Below are 15,573 nucleotides of genomic sequence, written 5' to 3' on the forward strand. Positions count from 1 at the left end.
ATGTAAAAAATGATGCCTCGGCGGCTTGATCTGGCAGATCCGAATGTATACAGTCTGGCTATATTCAGAGGTAGATTAGAGAAAAAAACAAAAAACAAAAAACAATGAGGGATGCCCAGCTGCAAAAGGGAGGAAATGTATGAAGGGATTTGGGTTTAGAATTAATCCAAAGTTATCAGTAGAAATATTTTCTTCTACAGATAAAGAAAGAGGAAGCCCCGGCTGAGGTAATGAGAATCAGGACTCCTGACCTTTAATTCCAGTCTCAACCCTGAAGCAAATTCAGTCGGCCTTGAGCAAATCCTTTAAATCTTGCTTCAGGTTACTGGAAGGTGATTAGTTTTAGGTTCTAATTAGTTCCTAGGCTTTATCACTGGTGCAGGAAAGTGAATAAGACAGAGTACTTCATTGAAAGTGTCAAAGGCATATTCTGATTGGTGAGAAAACTCACTCACCCTTCAGGCCCTAGAGGTTGTTGCTGTAGTTCAGTTGTTTGTTTCAGTCATGTCCAACTTTTTGTGATCCTATTTGGGGCTTTCTTGACAAAGATACTGGAGTGATTTGCCATTTCCTTCTCTGGCTCATTTTACAGATGAGGAAACTGAGGCAAATGGGGTCACATAGCTGGTAAGCGTATGAGACCAAATTTGGCCTCAGGAAGATGGGTCTTTCTGACTCGAGACCCAGCATTTTATCTACTGTGCCACCTAGTAAGCCTAATTATACCGGATTCCTACCTTGGAGGTCACTGGTCCATTCATTCAGTTGTATTCTTGATCTCTATCTTGAGGGCTTCATCCCATCAGCTCTGGGGTAGGTTATTCAATAACTTTCATTTCCGTGCCTCTTTGGATCCAAATGAACTTTAAAGAACCTTACAAGAGTTAGAAGAAGAGGTAAACATTTGTAAAATGAACCATTTTAGGGGGTAACAAGAAGTGTCAAGTACTAAGCCAGGCATTCCAAGTCCAGAACTCTATCTGCTATGCCATGTTATGTTAAATGTTAGATAACAATACATGGCTCCTACAAAGAAACCAGTTATGGTATATGGATGGAATGTAATAGTTTGTGTCATTCAAAATGATGAAAAGGAAGTTTTCAGAGAAACCAGAGAAAGCATATGAACTGATGCAAAACAGAGTAAAAAGAACCAAGAGGACAATTTATACAATAACATTATAAAGAGGAAAAAAAAAACTTAGAAAGATCTGAGAACTTTAATCAATGCGATGACCAACTGTGACTCAAGAATACTGATGATGAATCATGCTCCCCACCTCCTAATGACAGCTGATGAGCTTAAGCAGAAGAATGAGACATATTTTGGTCATGGTCAATGTTGAGAATTTGTTTTGCTTGATGATGCATATTTTTACGGACTTTTTCTTTTTTAGTTGACAGGGTGAGGTAGGGTGAAATGGAAGACAGAGAAAATAAACAATTGTTAGTTGAAAAAATTAAATTAAATATATTTAAATGTCTGACTGATAAAGCAAAGCTGATACACACCATGAGAATTAGAAAAGGGAGAAATTCATTGTGGTTGTCAGGGGAGACTGCACGGAAAAGTCAGGCATTAAAGAATTAGTAGGATTTGGATAGAAGAGGACTTAATAAGAGAAAAAGCTTGAAGACATACATAAGCATATTGGAAGGGAAAGGAGGGAGAGTTTATCCAGTCACTGTGATATAGAAGAAATATAGCTAGATTTAGGGACAGAGGACCTGAATTAATATCCAGTTGCTTCAATTATTACTTCTCTGATTTTAAGTAAGCCATTTAATTTCTCTGGATATCAGTTTTCTTATTTGTGAAAAGAGAAGATTGGGCTAGTTGACCTCTGTAGTCCCTTCCAAGTTTAAATCTATGATCCATTGCAGGACATGATTTTAATTGACCATTTTTGCCATGAGGGAACATTTCTGCAATCCCTTTTTCTCATTGTAAAGGCTTGAGTTATTCAAGCAAACTTAACCCCGGCTTTTCCACTGGATCTTGGGATAGCCACGTCCCCTCTCTCAACTTCAATTTTTGCTTTTGTAAAATAAGAAAGCTGGACTAGCTTCATTCAACTAAAAGGATATTCAAGGTTCAACTGTGTCTTAGTTGGTAGATTTTTGACATGAAGGACTATCAAATGCTTGATCCCATTAAAGAAGAAGCCATAGCTGAAACAGTTTTCATTATTGGAAAATGTTGTTTATTCGTGGTATTAAAAATAAAATATGTATATTTTTGTGTAAAAAATAATTTCTATCATATACCATATTTGGTAGGATGTTAGAAAACAGTGTAAGAAAGAGTGATAACTTAGCTAAAAGAAGCAGATGTAGGGAAAAGGTTTTCTAACATACTACTTCTAGTACTTGACCTCTGTGTTTGAGCCTTGTGGCTATTACATGCTTCTACTGGATCCAAATATTGTGTTCCATGTGATCTTCCTGGAGTATGTATCTTGGTCTTATCAATGCTGCTAACTTCTATCTACTTCAGTAAACATATGGCAAGAATAAATCTAATCCTGAGAGGGGAGATTCATCTACTATGAAGCCCTTGGCAGTGAACTGAAGCATTGAATATTTCTTTTTTACATTGTTTCTTTCAACTGAAAGTAAAAACTTTGGAAAAGAAAGTAAGAAAGGAAAATTAAACATGCTATGCTAATGGTGTCAAGGAAACTTCACAAATAGAGACATAAATAGAATGTGCTTCTTCAGGATCCCCCTTCACTGGAAGTCTTAGTTAAAGACTGGTTGACCCCTTGTTGAATATACTTTTGAGAGGATTCTTGTTTGGCTGCAAATTGGACTGGATGGTATCCAAGGTTACTTCCAACTCTAAGATTTTGGGAAGTGTATTTAGCTTTCTTAACCTGCATGAATTTGGGCAAGCCAGGTCAGTTTCCTCATCTGTAAAAAGAGGATATTAAATTAAATCATATCTAAGGTCTCTTCCAACTTTCAACAGCTTTCAGGCTGTGATACAAGAAATTCCAAAAGGTTTGGGAAGAATATGTTTGACCATTGACTTGATGGTGTGATTTATGCTAAACATGGAATTGACACAAAAAATGATGGGAAAAGAGAAAAAATGTCCAGATAAAGTTGTACAATCAGATTCTTCAGAGGACAATAGGTAGAACTCTAGATTTTAGTCAAACTACACTATTAACCATTCTTTCAATATATCCCTCTCTCTCCTGTTGACATGGATTGACATTGACCAGCTCCCATCTCAGAAAATGCCCTCTCCATCGCTTCAAAAACCTTGATGGTCAAGGTTCATCAAGTCACTGTCTTTTATAATCCTCCCCACAAAAAATTTCTCCCTTCCCCAGCCTTTCATGCCTTTCTCTCCTTTTTTTAACCTCTACTATGCATTTCTGTCATTCTAATATTTACTTTATATTTTATTTATTTTTATTACTTGCCTCACACTGCAACATTAGTAATTACTAAAGAATTACTTGTTGAATTGATGAGTTGATTGAACAAGTAGTCTTTAAGGTCATTTTCAACTCCAAGATTCTGTGATTCTGAAGACTTGATTAAAGTCATCCCTAAAGTTAATGAGTATTAGTTCTGAGTCCACAGTTAGCCAATAAGTATCAATCAAGCGACCCCAAGCAGGTTAGCATTGTACTGGAGCAGTTTTTCACAAGTACAATAGACCAACTTGTGCTGCACATGTGGAGAGTATAGGGATCATTAACCTTTAGAATTTATGTGCATTTTCAATTCTTTTTTGTCTCTCTGGAAGTAGATCAGGAAAATATAAACAGCATCCTGATATTGACTGATAATGTATGAATACTTAGAAAGGGAAACAGTGATCCCTAGGAACCAGTATAACTTCATCAAGAACAATAATTGCCAGACTAACTTTCTTGCCTTTTTTTTCAAACAGGAGCAATGACACTAGTACATGAATGGAGACAACATGGAAGTAATATGCTTAAGTTACATCAAAGTATTTGACAAAATGATCTATGTCATTTTTGGATAAGATGAAGAGATAGACTAGATGACAGTACAGGTAGGTGTATTTGGTACCAGTTGAATGACCAGATCCAAAATTGTCATGAAAGAGTTCATGTACACTTGTAGGAATGTCTCTAGTGATCTCTTATTAGTCGTTTGCTTTTCAACATTATTATTATTGACTTGAATGAAAGTATAAATAATATATCAAACTAAATTATATTTAGATAGAAGCTCAAGGATAGATAAGAGATTGTATGATTAAATCAGGATATGAATAGATATTGACAGGCTAGAATAATAGACCAAGTTGAAAAAGATGATATGATAAATGTAAAATTTTATATTTTAACTAAAAACAGTCAGCTTTAGAAATATAAGATAAGGGAGGCATGTGTAGACAGCAACTATTCTGAAAAAGATCTGGAAATAACGAAGGTTTTTTTGGGTTGAAAGCTCCATATGAGTCAAAAGTGTGACAGTGAATAAAAAAAAATAACAAATCATAGCATCCAGGAAGGTGAAGGTAATCAATCATTCCACTACAATCGATCTTGGTCAGGTCACGAATGGAATTATGTTCACTTCTAGGTGAGGAAAAGGAAAGACAAACAAGTTGATCAAGATTGGGAGGGATAATGATGAGGCTATGCTGGAGCCAGTTTGAACCAGCCTTCTGATTGTTAAATTTTCAGTGTGTGCATTTATACCTTGGAAATTGGCAGATGCCTGAATCAAGGCCTGATTTATTATTATTTGTTGTTGTTGTTGCTTTTCTAGACCTAAGGGAGTGGTGGATAAATTATTATCAGTGAAGATTAAACATAAAAATATGTCATGAATATATCTCCCCCTGTTCTCACCAGGAGCTGGTTGTTAAATATTTAACAGCATACCCCTGAGTAGAGACCATGTAATGTAAGGATTGCTTGACAGAACTTGAGGTATTTAGTCTAGAGAAGATTTAGAGAGTATATGATTGTCTCCTGAAGTATTCAAAGGATAGTTATGTGGAAATGAGTCTAGATTTATTCTTTACTTGTAGAAAAGCAGAAGTATAGGAGAAATGGTTAAAAGCTAAAGAAAAGAAGATTTAGGCTAAAAACAGACAAACAAACAAACCACCTTCTTAACAATTAGAACTATTCTGAAATATAAGAATAGTCTGTGTTGGGGAGTCGTGGGCTCCCCCATCACCAACCACTCCACCACTGAAAGTCTTAAAGCAAGGGATGCATGGCCACTTTGGGGAGGAATTTTAGAAAGGAGTGTTGATCAGATAAGGGTTGAACTTGACCTCTGAGGTCCCTCCCAGCTCTGAAATTCTGTCAGTCAAATTCTGTGATACATGACGCAGAATAGAATATGAGGTCTTTCCAGGGACAAAGACCATTTAAAGTAACAACACAAAGACACAGAGGGAAAGCCATCTGGGGATACCAGACCCCTAGAGTCATATTACTTTGTCATAAAAAAGTCTCTCACTCACCTTTTGTGACAATAACAATAACTAATATTTATATAGCACATTAAAGTTTATAAAGTGCTTTTAATATAGTATTTTGATTGAATTTCATAACCACTTTGTGAGTTAGTTACCAGAACTATTATCATCCCCATTCTATAGATGAGGTAACTGAGGTTTGGCTTACTTGTGTCAGAGATGGTACTTGAACTAATGTCCTCCTGATGCGACATTTAGGGCACCATCCATCCCATAGATGAGCCTATACCATACACCAGTCTACCAAGAGGAAGTTCCAAAATAGAAGACATGGTAGTCACCAGCATCCATAGCTCATCTTCCCTGATTTCCTTAATGTGGTCATGAGACATATTTAAGGGGAACACTGACTAAACTAAAGACATATTGAGGTCTCCTTGGTAATGTTTTATCAGTTAATGAGGAGGTTATGCAACTGAACTCTGTGGAGTTCTCAGTTTGTAGGCCAACCTGCTCTTCGACACCATTTCTGTATATTTTGATGATGCACCCATGATTTTCTGGGATTTCCCATTTGTTTACTTTGTAGAATTTGTTAAGGACTGAACAAAAAAGACTCTAAGACACTTTGAACTCCTTAAAGAATAATATAATATAAAGTTAGTGAAGAGAATAATGTCTAATTCACTATCTCATAATGGCCTTTCTTTGTGTGTTCCAACTCAGTCTCTAAGAGTTCACAGAGGACTGGAACACATGTTCCTCTTTATTTTTTAATGTAATTGCTTAATTGCAATGCTTCAGCAAGCTAATACTAAAAGACATACTTTGGCTGAAAATCAGCGCCAGTCTCTAATTATTCTCTTATTGCTATAAAAATGCTCTAAAATCCAAAATTATGTGTTTAGGTGTATGCAGATCTCAGAGAATCAGAGAATCCCAGAAAGGCAAGAGAACTCCTGAGGGAGGTCACTCTACTTTAGGGCATATCAAATTTTTAGGAAATTTTCACTTATATTGAGCCCAAATCTGCTTCCCTGGAGCTTCTTCTAGGCGTTGGTCCTAATTCTGTCTTCTCGGGCCCTGTGAAAGCTTACGTGTTCACTGCAGATGAATTAAGAGACAATTGGACCAGCAAGCTGTTTCCCTGGGATTCTGTGGAGATTCCTGGCACTTTGAGCTCTGAATAATCCCTTCATGGCCAACAGCTTTGGGCTGATTTATAGTTCTGACCATTTATCTGTCCCTATTGTTCGCAGCTGATCAAGTGTGCTCCAATGAGGCGTATGGGTAATTTCGCCTTTAAGGAAAATGTAATATGTGTGTACTCACAGAGGTCACGTCTTCACAAGCTAAGTTATCATTTGTCACAGGATATCCACTTCCCACCGCTTTGATTTTCTATGTGACCTTTGCCAAACTGGACTTACAGAAGCCAGTAAGACTCAACTAGGTTCATTTGCTTCCTGCTCAAAAGGCCAGATCTTTCAAGAGGAAGGAGTACCCTAGCAACATCAACTCTAGGTCAATGACTTTAAAATCGAATGGGAGAGGGAAGGGGAGGGTAATGGTGAGGATCATGGAGGAGGGACAAAAAAAAAAAAGGGTTCTAAGATTCATACAGAGCAGGATGACCAATTGTAAGATCAAATTTAGAACTGAAAGGGATCTTAACAATCATCTACTCCAACCTAATCATTTTTTTAAAAATGTCTTTGCTGATAATTTTTGTTTTTATATCACATTCATCTCTGAATATACCCCTCCTCCTCCTCTTCCCTCTTAACACAGAAAATGAATTAAGTAAAACTGAAAATATAAGGACTATATCTGACAGTGTGTGCAGTATTTCACACCCATAGTACCCCACCTCCCAAGTGGAAGGAGGGAAGAGAAGGGAAGTGCATTTCACTCTCCTAGTCTTCAGGATCAGCATTAGTTATTATAATTATACAACATTCAACTCCATTGTATTGAATGTTCATATTGCTATGGCCACATATGTAACTTTTTTGATCCCGTTTTCTTTCCTTGCTTCATATAAATCTCCCCATGCTTTTCTGAACTCCTGATTCATTGTCATCTCATGTGTTTCAAAAATAATCCATTAAATTCAGGTAACTGCAATTTGTTCTATCATCCACTAATCCATGAACATTTAACTTTGCTTCTCATTCCTTAGTTCTACTAAATTGGATTGCTGTGAGCATTTTGCCACCCCCTTAATATTTAAAATTAAGAAATGGAAGCCTAGAAAGGTGAAGTCACTTATCTAAGGTCAAAAGTGGTAACAAGCAGAGTCAGACTTTGAATCTAAAGGAAGGGCTTTTCCCCACAAATACATTCAAAGATATTTACAGGTGTTAGGAAAAAGGATGACTGAAAGTGAACAATGTAGATCTGATCTATATTGGTTATACATTCCCTAGTATCTCCTATGTCCTTCCCTGCCCCTCTCTTTCTACCCTAATTCTTCTTAACTTTCTGTTATATTATGGAGGCAAATCAGTATCCTGGAAAGTATATGAACTAAACCCAGGGTTCTCATGTCAGTGAGTGAATCAGGGCAAGTCCTAAACTGACCTGGAAATCATTAAACTATGAATCCCAGGTTCCTCATCTATAATCAGAAAAGATAAGATGATAGAGGCTCAGACTCCACCAAAGCATTTCTGTCAGGATCAGTCAAGATGCCAAAAGTAAAGTAATTCCTTGGGGCAACAAAGATTTGGAAACTAAACCATTACCTGTTGTAGGATGAGCAGCACCTTAAAAGTCTATAAGGAGTCATGAATAAGGAATTGAGAGAAAGGTGGGGAAGATTTCCGAAGAGATGGAGAGGGAGGAAAGAACAGAACCCAAATGAGATAATATCTGTAAAGTGCTTTGTAAACTTTTAAGTGCTATATAAATGCTAATTATTATTACTATTGTTATTAATTATTATTATTGGAAAGGGAAGGAAATAAGCATTTATATTGTGCCTATTATGTGTCAAGCACTATGCTCAAAGCTTTTACAAATATTATCTCATTTGATCCTCACAACAACCCTGAAAGATAGGTGCTATTACTATCCTCATTTTACAGTTGAGGAAACTGAGGCAAACAGAGGTTAAAGTGACTTGCCTAATATTGCACAACTAGTAACGATGTGAGGTTAGATTTGTACTTAGGTATTTCTGATTCCGGGCAGCTAGGTGGCACAATGGACAGAGTGCCAGGCCTAGAGTCAGGAAATCTCATCTTCTTGAGTTCAAATCTAGCCTCAGACACTTACAGCCAGTAAGTGGGCCCTGGGCAAGTCTCTTCACCCTATCCGTTAACACATCTGTAAAATGAGTTTGCAAAGGGAATGGCAAACCACTCCAGTATCTCTGCCAAGATAACCCCAAATGGAATCTTGGAAGAGTTGGATGTGATTGAAATGATGGAAAAATGACAACTCTGATTCTATGCCAAAGGTTCTGCCTGGTACTCCCACCTTCAGTTATTTCTAATAAGCACTGTTATCATGATTATTGTTGGTGCTGTTATTGTGTCATTATTACTAATATAAATGGTGACTATGGCTGTTGTGCTTCGTTTTCGGAAAGGACTAAAATGACATCACCATTGTAAAGTAACATTTCAGTGTGTCCGACTGTGGCTGATCAGATCAACACAAGCTCGGAATGTTCTACCACAGGTTGGGCACAGATAGTCCGTATGAATATTTGGGGTGGTTACTTCAAATTTGCACATCCTACATTTCCTTTGTGCTGTTTCAATTCTGCTTTGCTCATAGAGCCCAGCACCTTTTCTGATGTGGGCATGCCATGCTGAGCAGTGTTATGCCAGTGTCTCCCATGTTGCACAGTCAGATCCAGAGTTCTCAAGAGAGACCTTCAGAGTGTCCTTGTATCACTTCTTCTGACCACCACGTGATTGCCTGCCCCATGCCAGTTCTCCATAAAATAGTCTTTTTGGCAAGTGTATATTGTGCCTTCGATCAATGTGGGCAGCCCATGGGAGTTGTGCTCTCTAAAGCATAGTTTGAATACTTGGCAGTTCAGCTTGAGCAAGGATTTCAGTGTGTGGTACTTTATCCTGCCAGGTGATCCTCAGAATCTTCTTAAGACAGTTCAAATGAAAGCGATTCAGTTTCCTGGCATATACTGGTAGACTGTCCATGTTTCACAAACATATAACAATGAGGTCAGCACAATGGCTCTGTAGACCTTCAGTTTGGTAGTCAGTCTAATACTTCTTTCCCAAACTTTTCTAATTATTACTAATATAAACAGAGATTATAATAATCTAAACAACAAAAAAGCCACTGAACTCTACTAGATTATAATCAACAATCTTGGGCTTAAAGAATTGCTAAGGAAAACAATTCAGTGGTAACTACAGATATAGATTGTAGTATATACAGTTAGATGTGATCGGGGTGACTTTTCAGAAATGTTTGTCTTTATTGCAAGGAAGGGTTCAATGTTGGAAGGCAAGATAAGAGAAACAACTGTAGTGTAAAAACAAAAGACAAAAATAAAGTTAAGATTCAAAAGCACTCATCCAAATAGAAGGTATTCTTCCTTTGCTCCCACCTCAATCTCTTCTATTTTCTTTTTTTAGGAAAATAAGCTTTCAGAATCAGCCCTATCTGAGAGCCAAAGTTGACCTTTCCCTTCAAGAAGGAACCTGTGGAATTTGCCACTTGTGTTGTGTCTATCATGTAAGTCCTTAGCTTTCATACTAGACCACGTGGCTGAGGTAGAAGACCAAATAAGTGAACCACCAACAGGATCTACTCCCACTTGCCACCAAAACTGGAAAACACCACCACTGGAATCAGAAGCATTTAAGTCAAGACAATAAGCACTAATCAAATACCTACTTTGTACCAGGTACTCTACTGGGTATGGGTGACACAAAACAAAATAATCTTTACCCTCAGGGAACTTAGATTTAATTAGGGGGAACCAATAGGCAAAGATAAAAGTAAATGTAAAATACATACTAGAAAGGGAGGACTGTACATCTTTGTAATAACTTGTAGAATTAGGAAGAGCCTCTTTAGGAAGTGTAATGGTAATGTAAAGTTAATGGTAGGTGGGGGAAGAGTTAAAAATTTTCCCTGCCTCTTAATAGACCTCAATACCTTTTGTTCATTTGTATTGAGGCACTGAGTCAGTGTCCTGCCCTTCTACTCTGAAAAGTATATAAATAATCTGAGAAGAGGTTTTACTTTGGGGCTTACTCATTGGAAGTGTTTTGTTTGGCCAAACGAGACTCTGTGTAGCCAGTAAGGAGCCCCCTTCCCATTCCACTTTGAAAACCTGGATGCTGGTGCTTCTCACTCTAGTAACTGTGTATGTATTGCTTATGAGCAGACAGTTGGAAGCCCTGTCCATTGGTCTTTATTTCTCTGTCTGTGTTTTCTCTGAAGTTCAAGGTGCTGACTTTTCCCCCTGAACTAAGTGAGTGATTGAGGTGCTTGATTAAAGTGATTGGTGACCCCTCAAAAGTTGCTTTCCTTTTAGAAAAGCAGATCTAAGAACCTGTACAGTGGGCCCTCCTGTGTATGCCAGGGTCCTTCCTGATAAAGAAAGTGGTACTTGAGGTAGACCTAGAAGCAGCTGAGGATGCCTAAGGGAGAAGGGAAAGCATTACATTCATGGGGAACAGCATAGGCAAAGGCAAAGGCAGGAGAAGTGCACTGTTTGTTCTCTGTACTATTTTGTGTACTGTGAATTACAAGTAGGCAAGTGTGACTGGACTATAGAATATATGAAGACAAATTTGTGAAATCAACCTGAAAGACAGGTTGGATCTAGATTGAGAAGGGCTTCAAATGTCAGAGGAGTTTGCATTGGCTTAAATAGGATGCAAATGAAGTAATATCTGCCTTAAAAAACACGTCAAATATTTGTCTATACCACAAAATGTCATTTTATAAACATTATTATTTCAAAATGTCCTGCTGCTGAAGATCTAGAAGATCACACTTGCCTAGGCATCCAAAAATGATGGTTTTCAACAGAGAAATTCTGTTTCTTGGACTGACATTCCAGTTCAAAAATTGTAAATTTTTCCAAGGATACACTTCTGGGATAATATAATTTAATGTTAAGAAAGAGCTGCTACTCTTTGTAGTGGCCAAAAACTGGAAATCAAGGGGATGCCTATCAATTGGGGAATGGCTGAATAAATTATGGTATATGAATGTAATGGAATACTATTGTGCCATAAGAAATGATGAACAAGAAGACTTCAGATCTATGATCTGATGCTGAGCGAAAGGAGCAGAACCAGGAGAACTTTGTGCACAGCAACGACCACAGTGTGCGAGAGTTTTTTCTGTCAGACTTGGATCTTTGTAGCAATGCAAGGACATTAAAACAAATTCTCAATGGTCTTCTAAGGCAAAATGCCTTCCATATCCACAGAAAGAACTATGGAATTCAATCGCAGAATGTAGCTGATCATTTGTGTGTGTGTGTGTGTGTGTGTGTGTGTGTGTGTGTGTGTGTGTGTGTATTATGTTTTGGTTTGTTATGTGATTTCTCCCATTTATTTTAGTTCTTCCACACAGCATGACTATAGTGAAAATGTGTTCAATAGAAATGTATATGTAGATCCCATATAGAATTGTATTCCACTTTGGGTAGGGAGGAGGTGGTGGGGGATAAGTAGGGGGAAAAAAATCTAAGTTTTATGGTAGTGATTGTAGAACATTAAAAAAAAATAAAATGAATATACAAAAAAAGTAAGAGTTTCTAATACCTACATGCTTACTATTTATTTGATTTGAGCCAAGTATCTTTAATAACTCTGGCCTCAGTTTCTTCATTTATGAAATGATTGTGTGTTAGGGAAGGGAGCAGAAGAGGACTCGGTCCTTTAACATATCTCCCAATTCCACATCTATAATCCTTTGGTCTGTTGTTTTTTTCTCTGAAATTAATTATTGCCTTTGTATGGATACATGGAGTGAACTCAGAGCTATCCATAACAATGAGAAAAAGAGCTGGGGGCAAATTTCATGAATTCTGTCCAGCTGTGGAAAGGGATCACAACTGGGAAAACTTTAAAGGGACAGAAGATGAAAGATGCAGTAATTGGATATTAACTAACCAGAAGCATCAAGAGTTATTAATGTGTGCTTCATTCAGAAAGAACAGAAGCTTAATTTATTTTCTTTTATTTTTGCAAATGCACATCTGTGTTGCCTTATTCAGTAGCACAGTATAGAATTTATTCATCCTTGTCTAATATAAGGCCGTGTGTTCTCTGGATTTTGTCATGGTGATTTACATAAGTTAAATACTGCACCTGAGTTTTAGAAAGAGTAGGCATTCTGAAACAGAATGGGAGCAGATAGTGTTTTCTGGAGCAAACCACAATCAGTGACCTTTTGACCATGTTCAGTGGCTTTTAACATTGTTCTGGAATCCTGGCTGAATAAAGAGAGCTGGCTCTCTGGGAAAACAGGTGCATTTTGAACTGGGGGCAACCAAATAGAGACCTGAACAAAACAGCCTGGAAGAAGATGCCTTCCAGACCCCCTAAGGGAGACAGAATCTTTGATGAAGGACCAGGGGAAGTTATCCATTGCAGAAGGTAAAGCTCTCGGCTCCCTAGACACCCCGTGGAGGAATGACCTGCCATCAAACATTGCCCCAGGCTTTTGTCATGTAGAGAAGTCAGTATCTCAAAAGTGGAGGTTTTACCCTATTCTTATGTACTGTAAATACTAAGGATTCCGGTAGGGATTGGAGAATGTCTTTTTTTTTTTCTCTTTCCCTGTTCATCTAACTAAAATCTTCTTGGTCCTATAATAAAGTCAAGTCTCAATATACTATTCCATAAACTGCCATTACGATGCAGGACAAGTTTTAAACCTTAGACATATAGTAGTACAGCATATATATACATATATATAAAACTTATAACCAACCCAATGCAGAAGAACTGAATATTAATTTTTATCTTCCTCCCTTTCTCTCCTTTGGTGTTGGGGTGGTGATGGTTATATTTAATCAGCAACTTCTACCTAAAAAGACATTTCAACTACATAATTTAATGCATAAGGTATTTCCCTTGAAAAAGTATTAATTTAATACATAAAATATTTCCCATGAAAAACCATTCCATTTCCACCTCTCCATATGTAGAACTATTAGAAACCAGATAAAATCACTTAGATCTGTGATATTAGCAAATTACAAGCCTGGAAAGTACCTTGATGGGTCATCTAATGTCATCCTTTCTGTCATGATTTTGTGATAAAACAAAACTCAAAAGAATCCAACATTTTCCTTATTTTCAATGCATATTGGCTAAAAGAACTTTAGAGATTCTATCTCCCAAGGCAAACTTCATATTTATTATCCCCAGTGCCTGGAATAAATCCCTTTCCCATTCCCACTTATGGAATCCTCTCTTCTAGACTCAAGTGCCGCCTTCTATAAGAAACTTTTCCTAATTCCTCAACTGCCAGTTTCCTTCTTCCCCAAGTTAACTTGCATATATTTCCTATTTATTTGTACATACTTGTACATGTATGTATGCGGTATCTTTCTTGATGGGATATAAGCTGAAAGAGGTCAGGGGCTATTTTCTTCTTGTTTTTGTGGCTCTAGTGCCTAGCACAATGCCTGGCACCTATAAGGAACTTAATAAATGTGTATTGATTGAATGATTGATTGGTTAACTGATTTAATCCTCTACCTGTGGAAGGCACAGAGAAGCTCTGTTGGCTCAGACAGTGATTTACTATCAACTGTAGGACAGATAAATCATGAACAGGGACTTCTGAGCCTCAGCCTCCAGAAATGCCCTGGATGCAGCTTTCAGCCAGTCATTTATTTTGGCTGATCTTCTGCATTTATTTCTATACTTCAGGGATTTATGATTTCATTTCATGCCTTCACACAGACAGATTGCAATCTGGCTACGTCTTAATAGAAGTTTTAATGAATTATTGGGGACATCCCACTGGATATGAATCTCTCTGCACCTACAAAGTCCAAAGCAAATCCATCAGAGAACCTTATTGCTACTCTGCCTGGACACATTTTCCTCAATGGTTAGCATACCCTCACCTTTACTGTTCTCTCCAGATTAATGAGATACTGTTCTGACTTCCAGAACAACAAATAAACAAATAGTAACAACCCACATCTTCTGCTTTACCCTAGATGTCCCCTCCTTCATACCCACCCACCTCCACCATATTGTCTTGTCCCCACTTCAGTGCCTAGTTCCAGTTCTACCCACCCCTTATACTGTGCCCTCTGGAATGACTAACAAACCATTTTCTGACTTTCCCCTTTCAACTTTTGATATTCACCTACTTGACCCTTTCCCAAAGACTGTGCTTTACTGACCACTCTTTCCACTCACTTGTTGCACTTTCACTTATTCTCTCCAACTCCCCTCCCCCCCAGGTGACAGGTTGTAATGCTGGGAATCTGAATACTCTGCGCTCTCCATTGCCTCTTCCAGATACTCAGCAACCTTTCCTCCTTTGAGGTTCATTTAATTCAGTTTTATCACCCAATTCAGATTCTGGTTGCTATTACTTCCAGGCCATTATCCTTCCTTGCTCAATTATTTTAGTGCTTCATTCATAGTCTTTCTCTTTGCTTCAACTCCTGCCCTCATTCTGGGGAACATCAACATGTACATTGATGTTCCCTCAAATGTCCTCACTTCCATTTCTTTAATCTAGTGAACTCTCATGACCTACTTCTCCACTCCAACTCAGTCACACATTCTCACATCTCTCTGTGATTTCCAATTCAATCCAATATAAATGTATTAAGCACCTACTATGTGTCAGGCACTGTGCTAAGCTTTGGGCATACAAATAATAAAAGACAGTCTCTGCCCTCAAGGAGTTTGTAATCTAATGGGGGAAGATCATATGTAAAAGATGACAGGAAAGGTGTGTCTGTGTGTGGGGGACACCGGGAGATACCAGACTTGGGCAGGGGGGCACTTGTGACATGGAGTTGAAATCAGGCAAAGCTGCAGTTTGGAGACAGTATTGAGTTGAAAGTTCAGTTTTTGCCCTCTAACAGGAAAGCTGATGGAGTACTTTAGCATTAATAAGAGAGGAGAGGAGACTGAGGGAAGTGGTATCCAAGGCTTGAGACA

The 15,573-nt window shown here is 37.9% G+C and overlaps 1 long non-coding RNA gene across 1 annotated transcript in view; it reads left to right on the forward strand.

The window, feature by feature from the left end:
- The window catches only part of LOC140527182 (uncharacterized), a 29,992-nt gene extending 17,814 nt beyond the window's left edge, over positions 1–12,178 (forward strand). The window contains exons 3-4 of the long non-coding RNA XR_011974713.1: positions 3,911–4,039; positions 10,045–12,178. This is a non-coding gene — a long non-coding RNA (uncharacterized lncRNA). The remainder of the gene's footprint in view (positions 1–3,910; positions 4,040–10,044) is intronic.
- The last annotated feature ends 3,395 nt before the right edge of the window (positions 12,179–15,573 follow it).

Source organism: Notamacropus eugenii, chromosome 2 (genome assembly GCF_028372415.1).
Source record: "Notamacropus eugenii isolate mMacEug1 chromosome 2, mMacEug1.pri_v2, whole genome shotgun sequence".
Taxonomy (NCBI): Eukaryota; Metazoa; Chordata; class Mammalia; order Diprotodontia; family Macropodidae; genus Notamacropus; species Notamacropus eugenii.